This window comes from Lepidochelys kempii, chromosome 6, assembly GCF_965140285.1.
Source record: "Lepidochelys kempii isolate rLepKem1 chromosome 6, rLepKem1.hap1, whole genome shotgun sequence".
Taxonomy (NCBI): domain Eukaryota; kingdom Metazoa; phylum Chordata; order Testudines; family Cheloniidae; genus Lepidochelys; species Lepidochelys kempii.
In genome coordinates, this window is record NC_136385.1 from 24,289,754 (window position 1) to 24,308,269 (window position 18,516).

General features: G+C 42.0%; 1 protein-coding gene across 1 annotated transcript in view; it reads left to right on the forward strand.

Moving 5' to 3' along the window:
• Positions 1-18,516, forward strand: part of TSPAN4 (tetraspanin 4) — a 518,185-nt gene that overhangs the window by 105,218 nt on the left and 394,451 nt on the right. Inside the window, exon 2 of the mRNA XM_073347184.1 lies at positions 2,552-2,631. The gene's annotated coding sequence lies outside the window, so the exon portion shown is untranslated. The remainder of the gene's footprint in view (positions 1-2,551; positions 2,632-18,516) is intronic.

An 18,516-nucleotide genomic window follows, 5' to 3' on the forward strand; every position in this document is an offset into this window, starting at 1 on the left:
TTTGAAAGACTTTTTACTGTTGTGCTTAAATTGTTTCATCTCTGCCCCTACTCATCCTAAACTGAGAATGTGCTTGAATGGGAAAAATGTCCTTATTAGTCCTTATTTCTTCTCCCTCTTTCTGTCTATAGATCATCATCATCATTATTATTATTATTATTATTATTATTACTACTATTATTATTATTGATTAAGATTTTTTGTCACAAGATAGAAGGAGGCTGTAATTCTGAGTGGCTTCCTTTGTTCTGTAGAGACATTTGAATAAAACGTCCTTTGGAGCAGAGGACCAGAGAACCCTCCTCACTTGAAACAGGGGTTTGAAGTTCACCTCCTTGGGTAACTTTGATTTTGACCTGAAGACAGGGAATGCCTGATGGGAAGATAAGGGCTAAAGGCCTAAAAGAGTTAAATCACTTGAATTCTTGAAAGCATTAAATCCCTCTGTGGGTTCCCTTGTTTCAGACAGGACATTAGGTATGTAAGTATCCTGCTTTTGAGGATTAGCCTGAACTGTAACAGTCCATTACTAATGGCTTCAATTGGCCAAAGTGCACTAATCCTGCTCTGAACAACAACAGCTGCTGCAGCAGCCAGTGCGTTTGCATCAAAACTTTCAGCCTTTCCTGCCACCCTGCTTTTAAAATCTTCTTTCAGAAGTTTTAGCTGCTCAATGTTTCATGTCCTCCATAGCAGGGCAGATGGAGGTAAGAAGGGCAGGGACTGTTATCACTAGGTTCATGAATCAGTAAAGCCCTGCTTTGTTCTCATGCGCTTTTCATGACCATACCCTCTAGTCTGTTGGGAGGAAAGGAAGTGTCACCAAGCCCTATTTGTACTACATGCTGCTAACAGGTCTGTGGAGAATTTAAGATTCATTGATTCCTAGGCTGTCTGGTGTCTTATCAGGGTGTAACATCAGCACATACCAAATGTTCCACCGCCTCTGAAAAGATAGCTGTTTCTTCCTTGTATTAGCAGGATTGCAAAGAAAATAGATTAGGAGATGAAAGGTAGAGCATAGTTATGACTGGGGTTTTTAAGCTGGTCTTTAGACTTGACATCTTCTTTATCTAGAAATGTGTAGCTTGGGTGCTGGAACAATTTGTATAGTGGGGGAGCTGAGAGCCATTGAACCAAACTGTAAATCCTGTATATGATGGAAACCACTTCAAGCCAGGCTGTGCGGTAACACCCCCAGCACCCCTCGTTCCAGCACCTGGGATATGAAGTGTTACCGTATGTGGTTCTTTAAAGTTTGCATACACACACGTAGCGGTGTGTTTGTGTGGGTGTGTAAGCATCTATACATCTGTTTGCAGAAATGAAAAAGCTGCTTTTATTACAAAGAATATGACATGCAATAAACGAACCGTATGGCATGTCATTTTTATTCTCCTTCATCATACAGACCTGAAATACACTATTGCCTGAAATTTCTCTATCCTTTTGGAAAGAGTGATTCATTACTAGTGTAGAAAACACCTTTCTTTATTGAACTATGAACTTATTTTGTATTGTTTGGGTCAAGGAATGTTTTTCACTTCCTGTCCTCCTACAATTATTTTCACTTTGTGAGGTCTGCCTTCTTCTACCTTCCTAACCCCATGGACTACTCGGTATGATCATCCTTCCCTTCTGTATTGTGTAGTCTCAGCGTTGCCACCTCTTCCAATCCTGTTGAAAATCTCACGGTATTTTTTTTTAAAGCCCCAGCTCCTGCAGTTGTATGATAATGGGATAATCTGAGCTTTCCTTATACAAAAAAATATAAAAATTCTAGTTCTTGTGGTTGTAGAGAGAAGCTGGGGAACCGACCCCCAAAAGGCTGAAAAACCAGAAGGCAAAGAAGAAGACCCAACATCTATTTTCTGTAAACCTCTCATGATCTTTGAATGCTTTGGGTTGGCAATACTGTAATCTGCCACCCCTTTCCTCCTTGGCTGACCAGGTCTTTTATGCAGAATAATGGATTAGTAAAATGAACCTGTGTAATTTTTAACTTTTCTGTTTAAAATAAGTAAAGGACTTGTATCCGGATCAAAGTTTAACGTGACTCAGGTTATACAAAGAGGCTGTTAATATTTCCCTGAGTCAATGAAGCATTTAAACATGCGCTTAATTTAAAGCACATGGGGTGGGATTTTCAAATGTACCTATGAGACTTAGGAGTTTCAGGTCCCAATGAAAGTCAATGGGACTTGTGGTCCTGAACCCCTAATGTGCTTTTGAAAATTGCACCCATGCCTAACTTTCATTAATTTCAGTGGGACTTAACGTGCTTAAGTGTTTGCCCAGTCTAGCAAATTGAACACTTTTCCCTCTTCGGTAACACTTCTGATAACTTCTATCCCCTCCCCAGAATAAGCAATATTCTTTCTGTACAGGGGCCTGATCCAGTACCCTTTGAAGTCAATGGGAGACCTTCCGCTGGGCATTGGATCAGGCCCCTGGCCCTTCCTTCCCGGCATGGAATTGTTACAAAGTAGCTTTCCTGTTTTACAAATGACACCTGGCATCTGACACCCAGACTTTAAATTTTTTTTTCCAGTGTCTTTTTCCTGAGACCTTGCCGGCCACTTCATCTTTCGGAATCTCGTAGGCTGGTGTGAGCGCCCATCCCTGTGAAAGGTACTGGATTGATTGATTTATAGGTTCAAATCAGAGTTCAAAGTGGGTAACTGGACTTGTACTTAAAGAACCCTTACAGAATTTCCTAGGGAGAGAAAATTCAAAGCTATTACAATTAAAGTCATGAATCAGTGTGGTAAGCTAGTTGTGCTGTCCACTGCCACACTGGAAGATCTAGCTTTGATTTTCTGTCCTGATCTTTCTCTGCTTGGGCTGGTTAATGCCAGTTAACACTGCGAAGGCAACAGTGTCAGCCCTTTGGACAAGGAGGTGATGGGTGGGGGCACCTCACATCATTTGAGTATCCTGTATGGCTGATTTAAAGATGGGTCCCAAAAGGAATCCCCACCAATGCTCCCCTAGGAGAATGATGGCTGCAACACAGGCCCTGAATGCTGGAGCTATTAAAATGGAGGAATCACCAGAACACAGGAAACCTTCCATTCCCTCCAGTATTATTCTTAGGCAGAACTGCAGAATAATAAGAACCATAGCTCCACTTGGGGTGGAAAGTAAGATTTCCCACTAGTGGGTAGTAATCAAAGGTGAGTCTGAGGTGCGATCGCATCTCATAGCTTCCCAGTGCCGCTGGCATAGGCTTAACATTAATGCTGACAAAAATATAGTATGGGTAGTTGTGTGTAAGGGGGAAACGGGATTCTGAAATCAATGTGACTTTTATACGTGCAAAGATCAGGAGCCGTCAGTTATTAGGAAACCTGTTAGGCTGCCATACCTTTTGGAGGATAAAAGGAGATGCTAGCTGACGCTGTTCCTTCAAAGGTTGCATAGGAAAAGGCTCCCACAGGCTGGTAGAGCCCAGGAATGTTGCAGAGTCTCAGTTCCTGGGTAGAGGTGAGAGCATGACCCCCTCACTCAGAGGTGGTGGTGGCTGGTTTTAGATGGTGCAGCATCTAGTCCTTCTCAGCCAGAAGTGCCCACACCTGGAGGAGAGCCACGAGGGGATAAAATGAATCGAAAAGATATTGAGGAGAGGGGCAAGTGGGGACATGGAAGATCCTACCTGACAGCAAGTGGGGGAAATTTCTCCCCTGTTCTCCAAATATTACAGATAATTTGCTGTATTACTCAGCCAAGGAACATATTGGCACACTATGCATGTGTTGACCGCAGTTGAAAGAAAACATACCACCTGCCTACCTTTTCCCATCCAAAATACAGAGTCTACTAACACTGGGAAAACTCACCCACCAAAGGAAACAAAGACCGGGGGCTTAGTGGTGTGGCCACCATTTATTGAATATGTTGAGCAACTCTGCTGTCCAGCAGCCAAAGCCTTTCTCTTCCCCGCTCTTTGCAAATTGACGCACCCTGACATTTCAGGTAATGAAAAACCTGTAATTAATACTGTCCAAAAATGAATGCCTGAAAGTAATCCATCCTGAGAGGCTTTGAGTTGTACATGGTTCCCTCCCCCTGCCTCACTGCATCCTCTTCCACATTCTTTCCTTCCACGCTGCTTTTTCTTGTGTGTATTTTGACTAGAGAGAAATGTAATGGACTCTACTTAGACAAGTGGTCAGAGAAGTGGTGGGAGTCAGTGACGGGTACTGAAGCTAGGGAAGGTTAAAGTCAAAAAATGGAAAACATGCCATATAGTGATAGTCTTAAGGAGCTCAACCTATGTAGCTTAACAAAGAGAAGATGAAGCGGTGATTTGATCACATCTTATATGTAACTACATGAGGAACAAATATTTGATGAAGGGCTCTTCAGTCTAATAGACAAAGATATAAAAAGCTCCAATGGCTGGAAGTTGAAGCTACACAAATTCAGACGGGAAATAATGCGCAATTTTTAACAGCGAGGGTAATTAACCATTGGAACAACTTATCAAGGGTTGTGGTGGGTGGATTCTCCATCACTGGCAATTTTAAAATCAAGCTTGGATGTTTTTCTAAAGATACGCCTTAATCTAAACAGGAATTATTTTGCGGGAGAGCTGTGGCCTGGGTTATACAAGAGGTCAGACTCGATGATCACAGCAGTCCCTTCTGGCCTCATAATCAATGAATCTATAAACAAATTAAAAGTAAGAGGCTGTTGGTATCCAACAGAGTTGCAGTAAGCATCCTGTTAATCTCCTAGTGATAGATGACTGAAACGTCTGGCTATATATAGGGTAATCTCACAGAGCAAAGCCCCTCAAGTATGGGGAAAAGGAAAAAAGATTAGATGGTAGAGTTCCTGTTCTAACATTTTCTAGAGGGGACAGCATTTATTAATATTCTGAATGAATAAAAACAGAAGTTGGCAGAGCAGAGAGAAAGGTCTGAGCAGTGAGATCATTGGAGGGATAAGAAGAAAATAAATCTTTTATTTCTTATTCATTTAAATATTTCTTCCTTAAACAATTACAATGAACATGCTGAGCAAACACAAGCTCCAGTTTAAAGAAGGATTTGGTCAACTATCTAGAAGAAAATATAAAGCAATTGCTGATGAAGTTTGTAGATGTCACAGGATTGGTGGGGTGGCAAATGACAACAAGGACAGGTCACTGATACAGAGCAACCTGGGGTCACTTGGTAAACTAGGCTCAAACAAACAACATGTGCTTTAATACAAAGAACTGCAGGGTGATTCATCTGGGAACAAAGAATGGAGACCACACTTAGAGTGACGGACTGTATTCTGGAAAAGCAGCAACTCTGACAAGGACTTGAGGGTCATTGTAGATTATCAACTGAACATGAGCTCCTGGTGCAATGCTTTGGCAAAAAAAGGCTAACCTGGATGTATTGACAGGAGAATACTGAGCAGGAGGTAACATTACCTATGTGTGTGGTAATAGTGAAACCACTCCTGGATTACCATGTAGGGTACTGGTGATCATACTTTAAAGAGGATGTTGAAAAATAGGGGAGGATTCAGAGAGAGCTACAAGAATGGCATGTGGTCTAGAAAACATCGTATAGTGAGAGACTAAAAGAGCTCAATCTGTTTAGCCAAAGAGAAGATTTTAACATGTGGCTTGATCATGATACATCAATATACAGGGAGAAGATATCTGATAGTAATCTAACAGGCAAAGGCATTATAAGATCCCTGTTGGGTTTTTTTGGCAAAAATAGTTCCACTTCTATTTTCCAATCTGGTGATTTTTGTACCTCGTTATTTCAAAGATTTATGTTCTAAAAAGGAAGGTTAGGAAGTCTAGTGTGATCACTTTCGCTGAGAGAGACCATTCCGTGCAACGGCAGTTTATAGTCAAATGAGATAAAGATTAATTTGGTGGTTGCAGAATCCAGATTTAATTTACCATCTGATACAATTGCTGCAAATCTCCCGTGGTACAAATGACTTCTGAGATTGAAGCCCATGATTGTCTTAACTCCATGAAATACAAAGGTTCCTGAAATTCAGAATTGGTTTCTTTTAGTGCCTTAAATTTGTTAGCTACATATACATATACAATACTGGTGTAAGAACACACATACCACTAAAGGTTTGATTTTGTTTTCTAAATTACTCACCAATACCTGACCAATTTTGCCTTCACTTCTGGAACTGAGTTTTAATATTAGGACAAAGAGCTTTAGCGGACACAGAAAGTGGCCTTTATGTGTTTGAAGCAACCCGCTTTTTTTGCATTTCAAGTGTTGCTTGGTTTTTGTTAATATGATTATGTATTTAACTCAAGCAGAGCCTCTTGTAACCAAGGAAAGGAAAACAGGAGACTCCATGAAGTCCACTAGTGTCCTTGCTATGTAGATGTAATTTACCTGGGAAGTATTTAGACACTATTGTGATGGACCCTCTACAAAACACTAAGGTAGATAGTTTATTATGCACTAGAGTCTTGCAGTAATGATGTAATACCAAGCAGCTGGGTTGAAATGATCCATTATTAACAGAAGGGCCATCCTAATGGTAGTTATTATCTCCAGAATGCTTTGTTTCATGGGGCAGGCAGAAGCAATAGAATGAAAAACAGAAAACAAGAGAAACCTACTATCAGATGGAAGACCCTTCTGGAAATCTTTGGGAGGGCAACGTGAGTCACAGCAAAGAGATGAAGAACTGGTCTCCCTACCCAGGGGAAAGAGGGAGAGGAGAATTTTTCCTTTCAAGACTGTGTTCTAGGACTAGGGAGGAGAGTTAATGTATAATGTGAAACTCTAATTTGAATAAAGGCATCTCCAAAGCAGGGCTGGAAATGGTGGGTAACAAGGGTTCGAACCAGCTCTACTTTTGGTAGAAATGAGAAGCGGGTCAGGAGACTGAGCCTAAAATTCAAACTGGACATCAGGGTGATTGTCTTCTCTCCACTGCTGATTTAGAAACCCTGCTGTCTGTACCCCTCTAATGAGTCGTAAGCTGACAGGTGCGATGTTTAGTTCAGACTTGGATGAACCTAATAGCTTCACGGAAGAACAGTATTCAGAATGCTTATTTACTGGTGCCAGCTTCTGATGTAAAACTCAGAATAAATGGCTTTATTCTTTTCCTACCACCAGCATCACATTACTACGAGACTGGTAGGGGTCTGTTTGGGATCGTGCTCTGGGGGCCCAGTGTTCAAATGTGGGCACTTAAATTGGGCATGTAGTTTCTGCATTTGGATGCTCAAATGAGCGTTTATGTGTTCAAATACCTGTCTCAAGGCCTTGATCCAGTGCCCATTGAAGTCAATGGAAAGATGTTTCTTGACTTCAGTGTGGCCTGGATCATACTTTTATACTAAGTGTCCCCTTGAGTTTGATGATGTTTGAGTACCTGATTTAGGTATTCAGGTTTAAAAATTGGTCTCTGAGTGTTTATTTCTTCCTCTGTCTTCCCTTAGTTCTTCAGGACCCTTTAGAAAAAGGACATTTGAAGAAAGCTTCTGCTTTTGATAACTTTTACCCGGGAACAACATTTCTGCTTGGAATGGTTATTGTTTCCTCCCTGCCTGTGGCTTGTTACACTTTCTTGCTCCTTCTTGCCTTTAAATTAAAGCATGTTATATGGATTAAGAACTGGCTAACTGACCTCAAAAAGTAGTTGTCAATGGGGAACCATTATCGAATGGGGGTTCTTCTAGGGAGGGTGCTGCATAGGATGGTACTAGGCCCAAAGCTATTCAACATTTTTGTCAGTGGTCTGCAAATCAATATAAAGTCACCGCTGATAAAATTTTCAGATGACACAAAGGTTGGTGGAGTGGTAGATGATGATGAGGGCAGGGGTGTCATATGGTGAGATCTGGATTGGTTGGGAAGCAGATCTCATGCATACAAAATACATTTGAATACAGCAGAATGCAATTATACATCTAGGAACAAGGAATGCAGACATACATACAGAATGCTAGTCTGTATCCTGGACAGCAGTGATTCTGAAATGGATTTAGGATCATAGTGAACAAGCAATTCAACATGAGTTCCCAGTGCAAAGCTGTGGTAAAAAAGGCAAATGCAGTCATCGGATGTATAAAAAAGGAAGTAGTAAGTAGGAGCAGAGAGGTGATTTTACTTCTGTGTAGGGAATTGGTGAGACTGACACTGGAATATTACATACAGTTACAGTGTCTGCATTTTAAAAAAGATATTGAAAAGCTGGAGAGGATACAGAAGAGAACCACAAAAATGAATGAGGGCTGGAGAAAATGCCTTACGGTGAGAGAACCTAAAGAGCTCAATCTGTTAACTTGTCATAAAGGAGTTAGAGATTACAGTATATAAGTACCTTCATGGGGTGAAAATATTGGGTACTAAATAAAGGGATAGCAAGAAGCAATAGCTCGAAGTCGGAAGCCAGACAAATTCAAATGAGAAATAAGGCACATTTTTTAACAGTGAGGGTGAACAGCCATTGGAACAAACTACCAAGGAAAGTAGCAGATTCTCTGGCTCTTGATGTTGTCAGATCAATATTAGATGTCTTTCTGGAAGACATACTTCAGTTAAACACGGGTTACTGGTCTCAGCACAGGGGAAACTGGGTGAAAATGAATGGCCTGTGATATTGGGGAGATCAAACTGGATGATCTAATAATCTCTTCTGGCTTTTAAGTCTATGCATCTATGAAGTTAAGCTCCAGTTTTGCAAACACTTAAGCACATGTCTAAATTTACTCACAAGAGTAGATCCCATTGACTATGTGTCTGATTAAGTGCTTGCAAAATCTAGGCGTTAGGACCTGATCCACCCACTGAAGTCAATGGAAAAACTCATATTGACTTCGGTGGGCATTGGATCTGGTCCTTAGATTGTAAACTCTTTGTGGCCGGAGTCATGGTCATTTTGTGTGTGTGTATTCAGTGTCTACCAGAAGCAGGACCCTGATCATGCTACCACAATACCAATAATTAATTAACTAAGGCTGCACCATTAGTACCCGGTCTACCAATATCTGATTCCGTCTGAAGAGAGATTTTAGCAAAACAAATTATTTAACACCCCTTGGATTGGTTTGTTTGTTTTGTAACTGTAAATATTCATTAAAGTTCATTGTCTAATGTGGAACTGAAGCTCTGTGGGACCAGGGCCGTGTCTGCTTTAGCGTCATGCAGATCAATAGTGAGGAAAACAACGTGCGAAAAATGTTTCTGAGCAAAAGACTTTTATTGCCTGACTTCATGAAACTTGTGTGCCAGCAACAGCACCGATGCTTTTGATCAGTGGTGTCAGGACAGTTTGCAAAGTTACTGTTAGAGTTGATGGAACATAGTGAGAGAAAGCTCAGGACACCTATTGGGATGCATGGTAGATGTAATTGAGTTTGAAGGTATGTAAATGGTATATGGAGTGAGAGTGGGGTTCCCAAACAGCACTGTACTATTACACATGCAGTATAAAATTTCCTATTACATTTTAAATTCAGTAAGGGATGTGATTTAACCAAAATGTTCAGACTCTGCTATGGTGACTGTGGAATACGACGAGCTAGAGAGAAAAGGAAGAAATGGAGAATATTTGGATCAAGAGATAACATCTATTTTTTCTTGATGGGAAGTCCATATGAGAGATGCTTAAGCACAAGCAAGTTTTCTAGCAGCTGCCAAGGTATAGGACAGCTATAGGATTTAAAATGCTCCCTGGGCTGTCTAGAGACCTTTTGCCTTTATGTAGGAGGGGTAAAAATTGATCCACTATGAAGGTGAATAATCCTCTTTGTTCCCCACCCCCACATATCCCTGTTCTTCAACTCTTGCTGCTTGTGGCAGCAGGCTGGCATTCCATATTGAAGACCCCCTGGCTGACAAAAGGGAGTGATCTGCAGGCTCGTTTGACAGCAGTCATCAATAAGAAACAGAAATGTCACTCGAAAATCCCTTTTTTTCTGCCTACAAAGGGAAACAAAACTTGTGAAGGTGAAATGCGGATGAGAGAGAACTCTGAAAATATACGAGCAGCAATTTGAGTCTATGTAAGAGCTTTGAGAACCAAGCATTTCCCTCTGCTGCCTGCGGCATGCTTGCCTTCTGAATAAATGGACACAAATCAGACGTCAAGAATTATAACATTCAAAAACCAGTTGGAGAACACTTCAGGACTTCAGTCTCTTTGGGCACTCGATTACAGACCTAAAAGTTGCAATTCTTCAAGAAAAAAACTTCAAAAACAGATTCCAACGAGAGATTGCTGAATTGGAATTAATTTGCAAACTGGATACAATTAATTTAGGCTTGAATAAAGACTGGGAGTGGATGGGTCATTACACAAAGTAAAACTATTTCCCCATGTTTATTCCCCCCCCCACCGTTCCTCAGATGTTCTTGTCAACTGCTGGAAATGGCCCACCTTGATTATCACTGCAAAAGGTCCCCCCCCCGCCACCCTTTGCTGGTAATAGCTCACGTTAAGTGATCACTCTCGTTACAGTGTGTATGGTAACACCCATTGTTTCATGTTTGCCCTGTATATAAATCTCCCCACTGTATTTTCCACTGAATGCATCCGATGAAGTGAGCTGTAGCTCATGAAAGCTTATGCTCAAATAAATTTGTTAGTCTCTAAGGTGCCACAAGTACTCCTTTTCTTCTGAAACTGGTGTCAATACTAAATGCTGGTAATATACTTAGAATCTTAGAATATCAGAGTTGGAAGGGACCTCAGGAGATCTAGTCCAACCCCCTGCTCAAAGCAGGACCAATCCCCAATTTTTTTTGCCCCAGATCCCCAAATGGCCCCCTCAAGGATTGAGCTCACATCCCTGGGTTTAGCAGGCCCGTGCTCAAACCACTGAGCTATCCCTGGCACTGATGGTGCCTGTAAGTCTCTAGGGAGACTCCTTGTCTCATTCCGCCCTCTTGCAGTCTATAGTGTCAAGTCACAATGTTGCTAGTGTCCATAAACAGTGCTTCAGAGAGGCAGAGAACAATATGGTCATAAATTTATTTTGGGTACGTAGCACCTAGGTAGCTCAGTTATGGATCAGAGCCCCATTGTGCAAGAGGTTGTATAAACAAGTAATAAAGAAGTTGGTCCCTGCCTCAGAGAGGTCACAGTCTAGGCCCCGATCTTGTGCTGATCACTTCTGTGCTCTCCCAGTGCAAGATTAGGGCCTAGGCAAATGCTTTCACTGATTATCATGGGACTCGCTGTGGGAGGGTGCTGATTGCCTCCTGAAGGATGTTGAGCACCCTCAGCTCCCATGGAAGGGAAGCGGAGATGCAGATAATCAGTTCCTCACAGGATCGAGCCTTTAATCCTCTGTCTTAATAGATATGCAAAGGAGTGAGCAGAGTTAACTTTTTAACCTAATCAGACTACGGATGTTGGCTTTATTTATTTTTAGGAACAAATAAATTCATCATTTCTCTAAAAGAAATAAGTCATTATTTTCCAAATAGACTTCATTGCCCACATGTCTTTATAGAAAATAGGAATAACAATGTTTAATTATGATTAAGGATGGACTGAAATTCCCATAGCACCTATTTAATCAAAAGTAGATGCTCTCTGTGCGGTGCAGTGTTTTCATGCTGTGTTATAGTGACAGTAGCATGTTATTAACAAAACATAATAGGAAAAGTTTTATGTATAACTAATGCACCCTTGTTTTGTAGGTTACAAGGCTGGATAACTATTGGAATTGGCTCTTACTAGCATCATTCTGCAAGAAGCAATCGTATAAATGTGACTATAGTGTGTATTAGTGCTTTACTCACTCTTCAGCTTCTACTGTGGCTGAACACCTCTTCCAATTACTCACTATGTGGCTTGATGCTATAACAGGGCATTTCATAATAATAATAATACCTAGTTCTTTTATAGCACTGTTCATCAAGAGAGCTCAGAATGCCTTACGAAGTATCATTAACCCCATTTTACAAAAGGGGAAACTGAGGTATAGAGAAGCAAACTTTGTCCAAAATCATCTGGCAGGCTAGTGGTAGAGCTGAGAATAGAAGTCGTATCTCCAGAGTCCCAGCCCAGTGCTCTGTCCACGAAGTCACACTGCTTCCCATTTGGTTCACCTCTACTTGGGGTTCATTAGTAGTGCTTGCTTTGTCTGTGCATGTGCCAGAGGGTTTTCATATCAGTGATGTTGATCAGGCACCTTCTGCCAGAACTAAATTAATTTTAAATAAGAGATGCACAAATATAGTGTCTTTTATGTTATCAGATTTCTTCTGGTAGCATCTTTGCCAAATGCATAAAAGTCTGCAATTAGTGGCAGCACATGAGATATAGTCTGTTATTCTGAATAGTTTATTTCTAAAGTAGCTTGACATTGTATTCATTTGATTTATCTGTTCTACAAATATTTTGTTTCATTACCCTTGAGAAGAGTGAAATGTTAGTGAGAAATATTTCATTCCTTTTTTTCCATAAAATGGGAACTGCATAAGTGAAGTGTCATGGTAGAGAAAAAAACGTATTCTTGTGGCGAAGGCACAGGGATGGTGCTTAGGAGATCTAGGTTTGATTCCCAGCTCCGTCTCAGACTTTCACTGGTAAGCTACTTATGGCTCTATTCTGCAAAGCGCTTAAGCCCTGCAAGTTCAGCCTAGAATCTGAAGGTCAAGATGCACTCTATTCTGCCCCACCAGAGGCAATCAGAGTTTAAAGATTCTGTTGATGATGAGTGAAGCAGAATGCAAACCAGCTCTGTTCCCAAAGCTGTATTGGCTGTTAAGTACTAACAGGAGTGAAAAGTAGCAAAACCATATTTCTGTTAGATGGATACTGTCACAAAAGTGAGCAGGTTTGACGCTAAGTAAGCAAACAGAAAGCCTATCGAACTGATTTTTTCATTTTTACATAGTCTCCTTTCAAAGTAGGACAGCAAGTTAAGTGATAGGTGTCTTTCAAAATAAATTCTTAGCCTTCTAGTTGCCAATCAAAAAATGTGTTCCTCACTGATCCAGTCTAGATGTGCCATACACCAATTAAAAGGTGCACCAAAATGGCTTTGGTTTTTCAAATTGGTCACTTGGTGTCCAGTCCTTAGGAAATGCTTTACAGCTCCTGCTAGGAGTCACCCAGCCTCCACATGTACAAATCCAGGGAATGTTAGTAAGATCATCCATCTGATGACGGTTGTTGGGATGAAGCACAAGGTGCTCTTTGAGGTAGCCATGAGCAAGCCACATGAGGGCTTACAGATCAAACCCAATACTTTGAATTGCCATGAGGAACAAACTGGAGGTGGAGGCTGAGTTTACTGCACAGATGTAGTATTCTCCATGCGAGAGATACCTCTGTCATTCCGCACTATCTGAAGTTTGAGTGATCTCCAAGGAAACTGCACTTCACTAATCCAGTCTGGAGGGGAGGTCACGAGCTGCTGTGGTCTGCAAAGGTCGGTAATGCACTCTGTGTTACCGCTACTACTGGGGAATTACCTTTGAGTAGAGAACTTGGTCAGAGTTTTCAAAAATGGGTGTCCAACGTTTGGCTTCTAAATTTAGGCACCTCATTATGTGGTCTGACAGTTCCTGCTGTAAGGGGGGTTGCAACAACAGCAAATTGTTAAACTTCTAAAATTAAACACATTTAATGAGCTCCAGCTGGCTCCTTTCCCTCATGGCATGTGGAATTGATACTGTTCCTTGTTAACAGACCCCAAATGACCAAGGCTTGATTTCACCAAGCATCACTGAGGTCCTTGACAGGCTACAACCCAACATACTCTGAGGATCTCTGCAGGCAAAACTGGTTGTACCATCTGAAACTCACCTAGAAAGCACCAATCTCATAGAGAAAAATTTCTAATAGGGGCCAATCAAAGTGAATCATTTCCCAAATTCCACCCTCTTCCCTTTTTTTTTTAAATAGCTGTGAGAATTCGGCCCCATTGTGGTTCTTACACTGTGCCCATCATGGTACCTAAGCATTTTCCAGTAGTCAATTCAGTTCTTTCCATCTTTCTCCATTCTTGTTGGAGGAATATTGCATGTGGATTTTTTATTAGTAGCATTATTTTTAGTATTTTATTTCATTTACATGCACCTTGTTGCTTGTTCTTATTCGTGGAGGCCAGGTTGAAGTGCACTGGATATTGCGGGGGTTCTTATGTCCGGAAGGATTTTGCTTGAGAATCTTGACCCAGGGCCTTAGAAAACTCTCATCTCCAGCTTTCCCTCTTTGATTGGGAACAACCAGATGTGTGAGGCAGGCATCCCCCAAATGCTGAGGGCACAAATTTACTAACTACTGATTCTATAAATAAATTAACTTACAAAGTTCAACAAGAGAAGTGTAAAATGGGGAGCGCTGCAAAGACTTATCTCGTCAAAGCTGAGGCAGTCTACAGAGTCAGCGCGGTGGTGACTCAACAGCACCCAGAGAATCTTTTCTTCCTCGGGAAAAAAAAAAAAAAGCAGGGGAAACTTTAGGCCTTGAACCAGCAAAGTGCTTAAGCACATGCCTAATTTTAAGCGCATGTAAAACAAATGTAAGGGAGAAGAATATCAGTTCAGTATTATGGATTCTCAGCTTCCATTTACACATATAAATAAAGTGCTCAGCATGTGGGGTTCACATTGGGTGCTGTGAAAATCTGGCTCTTGGTGTTACCACAGGAGCGGCTGCATATGGAGCATGTTTAGAAACATGTCCCTTATTTAGTTGCCCAAATGGCAGCGGAGCTCTTCTAAAAATCCATCCCCTATTGTGAGCGATGAGCTGTTTTGAAAATCTGTGCCCTAGTGCTGAGACGTGACATGGAGAGCACCAAGAGGCAAAATTCTGAAACCTCACCTCCCAGGTCACGCATAGGTCAATTTGTCTCGGCTGACTTTGCTCCATCCATGCAGAAATACATTAATTTAGTAGCAGGAGAGGCTACCTGCTCTTTAAACAGTTTCCTAACCTACAAAGAAGTGTGATTATGCTGAACACACATGAAAAATCTAAGAAACCCCTAGCCCCTTCAGCCGTGTCTTCACTAGAGATTGAGCTCGAGGGCTGCATCAGTTGTTCCCACCCCCATCCAGATGCCAACCCCCTTGATGGTGTGTTACTCATGGTATTAATTAAGGTAGCATGTTGGTGTGGCCTAGGGCAGACTTTGAGTCAAGCTGCCTTGATTGCAGCTGCATTGTGGTCTCAAGTTAGCCCTGTGACAGAACAGTCTCTGGCCACTAGTCCTTCAATGCCTCCTCCACTATCTGACTGAAAGTGGGATGGAACTGTAGACTTGGAATGGAAAGGAGATGGGGCCTACTTTTCCCTTTGGTGTTGGCCCCACGGCTCTGAACAGGAACCTGTATAAGGATCTGATCCAAAAATTATTGGAGTCAAATAGACTCTGTTTTCTTAAGTGGTCTTTGAATCAGGCCCTAAGCCCAGTTACTGTTTAAACCGGTTTATAACATAGTTGGCTGTCCAGTCTAGAAGAAAAGGATTTTTAAAATGACTTTTATATGATGTGTCCCTATCGCATTTTAAGTCTAGCTTAATTAGAAAAGTGCTTAGTGGATACTACTCTTATATATGGCTTATACATGCTTAGTGGATACTGCTGTTCTGCATGGCTGAGTGGATACTACTGTTATGCATGGCTTATACGTGCTCAATGTGTACTACTCTTCTGCTCCACCTCATCTAAAAATGGACTTCACCGTTTTAAACTTTGCTGTAAGGCGATGGGTTAAAACAAAGGAGGAGCAAGAGGCAGTGCACCTTCCCTTCCTTCGCTGAAAGCAGAGGGAGAGCTCCCTGTCCTCTCTTTGGCTTTGGGAAGCAGCATACCCGTAGGACTGTTAATTAAAATTAAGCTTCAAAGCTCCACTGTGAGGTAGGTCAGTATTATTATATCCATTTTGTACATGGAGGGGCAGGGATGCTGGGACTAGCGGTGCTGGGGGTGCAGCAGCCCCTCCTGGCTTGAAGTGGTTTCCATCATGTACAGGGTTTGCAGTATGGTTAAATGGCTTTCAGTACCCCCACTACAGAAATTGTTCCCACGCCACTGAAGGGCGAGGGGAAAGGAGGCGGAGTGAGTCACACAGTAAATGTCGGAGGCAGGAATAGGGCAGGCTTCTGGGCCCTGTCACCTGGGCCACACTTGTGGAGGCAGCACACATAGCGGCCTCTAGATGTTACTACATCAAAGGATCCACCCAGAGCTGATTGAACAGCCTTACTTTTACAGTGTTGTACTTCCCCTTCCCCGGGGATACATACTTGAGGCACGGCTCAACATTTGACTTCTGTTGTTTCCTGGTTCACTGCTTGCGGTTCTAGTGAACTAGTGCGGTTCACTTGGCCTAGAGCTGCACTAGCTTGTGTGTGTGTGCACAAGTGCCCTTGGCTGAAAGCTAACAGACCTGCTCTGATTCCACACGGCAGCGCCTTCTACTAAGGGAGCTGGTGAAATTCACAGGGAACTGACTGCCTTGGATTTGAATGGCACTTGCTTGTCTGCTTGAAGCCAATGGAGATGATCATAGATGGTATCTGGAACAGTGCCCGATTAAGCTTCAGTGGGAGCCCCTACCCCTTCCTCTCCATGCCTTCTTCCCAGCATCCGGGAGGGGAATGTAGGGTGTTTTCCTTTTCTCTATCTCCTGGTGTGGAAGGAGGGACTTTGGTAGCTATAGTTAATTGGCTCATCACCTTGTGTGCTCCTGCAGTTGGCATCCTACTTTGTGTGAGGTCAGGCTCATTTCAGACATGGACTCCAAAGAGGTTTGAGAACCTTTAGAGCCCCATACTGAGGTTCGTTATTCAGTGCAGTAGTCAGGGGCCAGCTACCATCCCGTTGACTGGGGGAGAGAAAATTAATGTATCTTTGTGTGCTCCTGATAATGCCGAGAGGCCTCTCGGATACCCCATGGTGATGGGCACTATATAAGAACCTGGATAGGATGGGGCATGTTGAGAAGCCTTAAGAGTTGGCATCAGCTGCCAGGTTTTTGTTGTCAGGGATTCACCCACCAAGTTACAGGAACTTGGTTGGGTGTGTGAAGAACCAAGCCATTTATAATCCCATACACTAACTTGGATGGAGAAATCTTTCACAAAAACAGTTTGACCTATAAGCCTGTCCAAATTCTACATGGGCATGATCCCAGTTCCTATCAAAACCTACTGAAGATTCCAAGGCTTAAATTTGGAAAAGCAACTAGGGGAAGAGAAAGTGCAGAAGCAGTTTGTCTGATGCATGTCAGAGACCATGACATTTTGGATGTCCAATTTGAGGCACTTTAAAGGGGCCTGACTTTCAGGAAGTGCCAAACACTTGCCCTCTGAAAATCAAATCCCTTTGAAGTGTCTTAAGTTGAGCATCCAAAATCAGTAATTTTTGAAAATAGAGGCCCCATTTACTTTAATGGGAGTTGGATCAAGCAATAAGTCACCTTTCATTGCCAAGAAACTGGCCACAATTAGTCTTGGGGTAAGTGAATGCAGCTGCTTGTGAAATCGGTGGACGTTAAACCTGCTGAATTTGGTCCAAGGTGACTGTCATCTATAATTTTGTGTTGCCATGTAATAAAAATAACCACTAGCAGCTAAAAACAGCTTCCATACAAGGAGAGATTAAAAAAAATGGGGACTCTTCAGCTTAGAAAAGAGATGACTAAGTGGGGGTATAATAGAGGTTTATAAAATCTTGAATGGAGTGGAGAAAGTGAATAGGGAAGTGTGATTTACCCCTTCACATAACACAAGAACTAGGGGTCACCCAATGAAATTTACAGGCAGCAGGCTTAAAATAAACCAAGGGGAGTACTGCTTCACACAAGGCACAGTCAAACTGTGGAACTCCTCACCCGGGGATGTTGTGAAGGCCAAAAGTATAACTGGGTTTACAAAAATTAGGTAAGTTCCTGGAGGACAGGTCCAACAATGGCTATTAGCCAAGATGATCAAGGAAGCAACCTCATGCTCCAGGTGTCCCTAAGCCTCAGACTTTCAGAAGATGGGACAGGACTACAAGGGATAGCTCACTTGAAATTGCCTTGTTTTGTCCATTCTTCTGAAGCATCTGGCATTGGCCACTGTCAGAAGACCAGATTCTGGAATAGATGGACCATTGGTCTAACCCAGTATGGCCGTTCTTATGCTCTAAAAAGCAGAGTAGGGGATTCTGAGATCTATCCCTGTTGTTGCCATGAATATCTGAATATTTGATCTATAAGCCTATCCAAACTCTCCTCATCCTGGAAAAGTTCTGCGTTGAAAAAAAAAATCAGTTTTACTATATGTTGCCTTTAATTTTTCTCTCAGAGGGCGAGGTAACTTTTACATCTTCCAGTGCAGGCTTTAGAATATAATGACAGAATCCTTTCGTCATGGTGAAGTATTGGTAATTTAGTTCCTAGCTCTTGTATTCTTCTCATGTCCTGTTGTGCTCAATATTCTGGATGGCTCAGAAGCTGCAGTATAAATCCTTGACTTGGCAACAGAAGTTCCATCCAATTATCTCACTGACTAGTCTTTATTACACTTCATCTACTTTTCTGATTTCATTTCAGATTTGCT